Below are 5,000 nucleotides of genomic sequence, written 5' to 3' on the forward strand. Positions count from 1 at the left end.
CCGTTCGTGCACCACCCCAACCGCCAAACTCGCACCTCCAGCGGATGAACGGCGGACGTTTCCCGCACTCGTAAAGTGCAATCCACCCCTATAACTTGCGTTTCATGAAGAGTTATTTCCAATATGCGACATTCCCGCTGTCCGTATACATGAGCCGCGACCTGTACCACTTACGAGCGAGAGACGCGATCGCGTTGCTCACTGTACGGCGTCCGATACCGAGCCATCAGCATGTCGGTCCCCATGCGCGTTGCACTCGCACTCGCAGTCGCAAAAACGTGGGGCAAATATATTACGCGGAAGAGTTATAACAGACCGAGCCCCACTGCATGGGGGGAGTCTTTGTCACTAATGTACACAGATGGAACATTTTGGACTGGAACCAGATTACCCGTACACACGGCGCTGATTAGTAATCAATGCAGAGCCATCAAACTACAGCAAATATACACAACTGTCCGTATACATGCTGAAAGAGTCTGCCCAAAATGGGAACCACACGTCAGCCAGACACTCTGATCACGCACCACTCTCTGCTTCTAACAGGCGCACATACAATATGTAAGCACCAGCATGGAACAACATCCAGTGCATCTTCTCCGCCACATTACACAATCCACACTATCACAACCAGACCAGGAGGTCCGTGCGGAAAATACAATATCCCAGCCTTTCGACATCCACCATTGCGCAGACCAGGCACCAACACCCACACATGTCCTATACAACGGTGCACCCAACATCACAATAGTACCTCCTGTCACAGCGCACAAACAATGACATGAGTCAAAGACACAGGTCTCACACAAGCATAGAATTGGAGCGCCGCCTCTAATAAGCCAAAGGTGCATCCTGACGTGACAAATCTGATCATGTCACAAGCATTCACTTACTATAATCACTATCAACGAACCTGCCGCCCCCGCCCCCCCCCCCCCCTACACCTTTCCGTACAACAACGTGTAACCTAACCTAACCTAACCTAACCTATGTTGTACCTTAACCTAACCTATGTTGTACCTTAACCTAACCTATGTTGTACCTTAACCTAACCTATGTTGTACCTTAACCTAACCTATGTTGTACCTTAACCTAACCTATGTTGTACCTTAACCTAACCTATGTTGTACCTTAACCTAACCTATGTTGTACCTTAACCTAACCCATGTTGTACCTTAACCTAACCCATGTTGTACCTTAACCTAACCCATGTTGTACCTTAACCTAACCCATGTTGTACCTTAACCTAACCCATGTTGTACCTTAACCTAACCCATGTTGTGCCTCAACCTAACCCATGTTGTGCCTAAACCTAACCCATGTTGTGCCTCAACCTAACCCATGTTGTGCCTTAACCTAACCCATGTTGTGCCTCAACCTAACCCATGTTGTGCCTTAACCTAACCCATGTTGTGCCTTAACCTAACCCATGTTGTGCCTTAACCTAACCCATGTTGTGCCTTAACCTAACCCATGTTGTGCCTTAACCTAACCCATGTTGTGCCTTAACCTAACCCATGTTGTGCCTTAACCTAACCCATGTTGTGCCTTAACCTAACCCATGTTGTCGCCTTAACGTAACCCACGTTGTCGCCTAAACCTGCTCTGTAATTGTTATACGACTCGTTCAATTACTGTAGTGTTGCCCACCCGCAACCCTCGCAATATAGTTCGCTACTCGCACTGCCCGCACCCCTGTGTATCGCTTCATGTTAAACACCTTGCAAGTCTTGCTCACTTTCCACATGCTCCTGCTGTACACTGTAATGTGGATGGCAGCAGGACGTACATGCCGCCCCTCCCCACGTCCCCACCTTGCCCCCTGCCTTCGCAAGCTGGTTGGTGAGAAGTTTGCATGTTCAATGCCCTTCGCATGCGACGTACTCAGGCTACGTTGTGGTGCGGCCTGTGTCAACTGTCCGCTGATGTCGTACGCGTGAACCACAATCTGTACTGCACATTCGTCCTTATGTACTGAATGATACATCGTGGCACATGTGTGACCGCACAACGACTGCGCCCAAAAACGGCGGACCATACAGTGCAAATATTGTGCACGCAGCTACGTGTCGTCTCCCTATGAGAGCTGGATTGCAGTGTGGTACGCCATAGAGACGTGTGGGAGGAACGGACGCCGTGGATGGCGATCAGCATGAGCTGTCTGTTGATGTATTCGGACCTAGTCGTCTCTCCTCACACACCGTGATGGCATGGTGCACCGCGTTCCATATCTGCGACATGCTACAGAGGCCGGTTGACAGTCGTTCGAGCAATGGACATCGCATACGTACGGGGGCCACCTTCCACGTATTGTCTAGGCGTGCACATTTTGTTGCGTGTATGTGGGCAGACGTAGTGTGGCGTGACACCTGACACAGGCATGCAATAATCGTTGAAGTTGCAAATGGCGATGGACGCCTGCGTTTTCTGGTGAAGTTACGCAAATGAACAAATGGTAACCTGTTGTGGTGCGGTTGTTCTCGCTAGGGGTGAATCGGTGATGGCGACGATAGGTTGAGGTACTAACCGGTTGTTCCAGCGATACCCACCATGCCGACGAAACTGAACGGCATCTGGGTGTGAAGCGATACGCGGCGGTGGCTGGGTGGGACCGTCCCCGGCCGGTGAGGGGGCGCCTCCCGGCGTGCTGGCCGCGCGGTGCGTGGGCGCACGCGCTACAGCCGGCTGGTGGGGGCGGCCAGTGGCAGGCGCGCCGGCCGACGGACGCGGCAGGCGTCGCAGCTGCGCGCCGGCGCACCCTGCGCGCGGCGCCGTGCGGCCAAAGTAGGTCCTCGCGGGCCCGGTGCGAAGCGCGGTGGACATCTTCAGTGTGCTGGTCCGATTGAGGACTGTGTGCGTTGAGGATGCGCCGCCGCCCGGCGCTCGGCGCCGCGACGCCGTCTGCTGCTCGGTCGCCCCAGCGGTTCTCGCTGGTGGTTTGTATCGCAGCTGTGCGGATGTGTTGGCGCGTGCGCTGTGCTGGGAGAGTTCGCTTCGGCACCCAAGTGGGGCTTTTGTCCTTCTGTGGCGCTGGCGTTGGAGCTGCCGGTCACCGTAGGTGGCGCGTGTTGTCTCCCGCCGGCAATGCCACGACAGCACGCTCCCGGGCCTCTGTCGGCAGCGGCAAGCTCAGTTGGGAGCACGGGTGGTCGCACCGAAAGCGTCTACTCGCCTAACTCCGGGCGATTGCGCCTCTCTCGAACCCGACCAAGTACTTGGGACGGCGCTGCGCGCCGCCGGGACCTGAGAGGGTTTCGAGGTGTATTGTGCAGGGGAGCTCAGCCTCCTCCTGTTTGCAGAATGATTGAGCGGACGCTTGCGTGTTCGCGCGGGCCCCCGGGACACACTCCCGGGCGGCCGGCTGCTCAGCTCTAGTTGACGCAGCTCCCTGGTTGATCCTGCCAGTAGTCATATGCTTGTCTCAAAGATTAAGCCATGCATGTCTCAGTACAAGCCGCATTAAGGTGAAACCGCGAATGGCTCATTAAATCAGTTATGGTTCCTTAGATCGTACCCACGTTACTTGGATAACTGTGGTAATTCTAGAGCTAATACATGCAAACAGAGTCCCGACCAGAGATGGAAGGGACGCTTTTATTAGATCAAAACCAATCGGTCGGCTCGTCCGGTCCGTTTGCCTTGGTGACTCTGAATAACTTTGGGCTGATCGCACGGTCCTCGTACCGGCGACGCATCTTTCAAATGTCTGCCTTATCAACTGTCGATGGTAGGTTCTGCGCCTACCATGGTTGTAACGGGTAACGGGGAATCAGGGTTCGATTCCGGAGAGGGAGCCTGAGAAACGGCTACCACATCCAAGGAAGGCAGCAGGCGCGCAAATTACCCACTCCCGGCACGGGGAGGTAGTGACGAAAAATAACGATACGGGACTCATCCGAGGCCCCGTAATCGGAATGAGTACACTTTAAATCCTTTAACGAGTATCTATTGGAGGGCAAGTCTGGTGCCAGCAGCCGCGGTAATTCCAGCTCCAATAGCGTATATTAAAGTTGTTGCGGTTAAAAAGCTCGTAGTTGGATTTGTGTCCCACGCTGTTGGTTCACCGCCCGTCGGTGTTTAACTGGCATGTATCGTGGGACGTCCTGCCGGTGGGGCGAGCTGAAGGCGTGCGACCGCCTCGTGCGTGCTCGTGCGTCCCGAGGCGGACCCCGTTGAAATCCTACCAGGGTGCTCTTTATTGAGTGTCTCGGTGGGCCGGCACGTTTACTTTGAACAAATTAGAGTGCTTAAAGCAGGCAAGCCCGCCTGAATACTGTGTGCATGGAATAATGGAATAGGACCTCGGTTCTATTTTGTTGGTTTTCGGAACCCGAGGTAATGATTAATAGGGACAGGCGGGGGCATTCGTATTGCGACGTTAGAGGTGAAATTCTTGGATCGTCGCAAGACGAACAGAAGCGAAAGCATTTGCCAAGTATGTTTTCATTAATCAAGAACGAAAGTTAGAGGTTCGAAGGCGATCAGATACCGCCCTAGTTCTAACCATAAACGATGCCAGCCAGCGATCCGCCGCAGTTCCTCCGATGACTCGGCGGGCAGCCTCCGGGAAACCAAAGCTTTTGGGTTCCGGGGGAAGTATGGTTGCAAAGCTGAAACTTAAAGGAATTGACGGAAGGGCACCACCAGGAGTGGAGCCTGCGGCTTAATTTGACTCAACACGGGAAACCTCACCAGGCCCGGACACCGGAAGGATTGACAGATTGATAGCTCTTTCTTGATTCGGTGGGTGGTGGTGCATGGCCGTTCTTAGTTGGTGGAGCGATTTGTCTGGTTAATTCCGATAACGAACGAGACTCTAGCCTGCTAACTAGTCGCGTGACATCCTTCGTGCTGTCAGCGATTACTTTTCTTCTTAGAGGGACAGGCGGCTTCTAGCCGCACGAGATTGAGCAATAACAGGTCTGTGATGCCCTTAGATGTTCTGGGCCGCACGCGCGCTACACTGAAGGAATCAGCGTGTCTTCCTAGGCCGAAAGGTC

The 5,000-nt window shown here is 53.7% G+C and overlaps 1 non-coding gene across 1 annotated transcript in view; it reads left to right on the forward strand.

Annotated features, from left to right (window-relative positions):
* Positions 1-3,385: 3,385 nt before the first annotated feature.
* Positions 3,386-5,000, forward strand: part of LOC124773378 — a 1,909-nt gene continuing 294 nt past the window's right edge. The window contains exon 1 of the ribosomal RNA XR_007014646.1: positions 3,386-5,000. This exon is cut by the window's right edge and continues 294 nt beyond it. This is a non-coding gene — a ribosomal RNA (small subunit ribosomal RNA).

The sequence above is a fragment of the Schistocerca piceifrons genome, unplaced genomic scaffold (assembly GCF_021461385.2).
Source record: "Schistocerca piceifrons isolate TAMUIC-IGC-003096 unplaced genomic scaffold, iqSchPice1.1 HiC_scaffold_952, whole genome shotgun sequence".
In the NCBI taxonomy this organism is placed as follows: Eukaryota; Metazoa; Arthropoda; class Insecta; order Orthoptera; family Acrididae; genus Schistocerca; species Schistocerca piceifrons.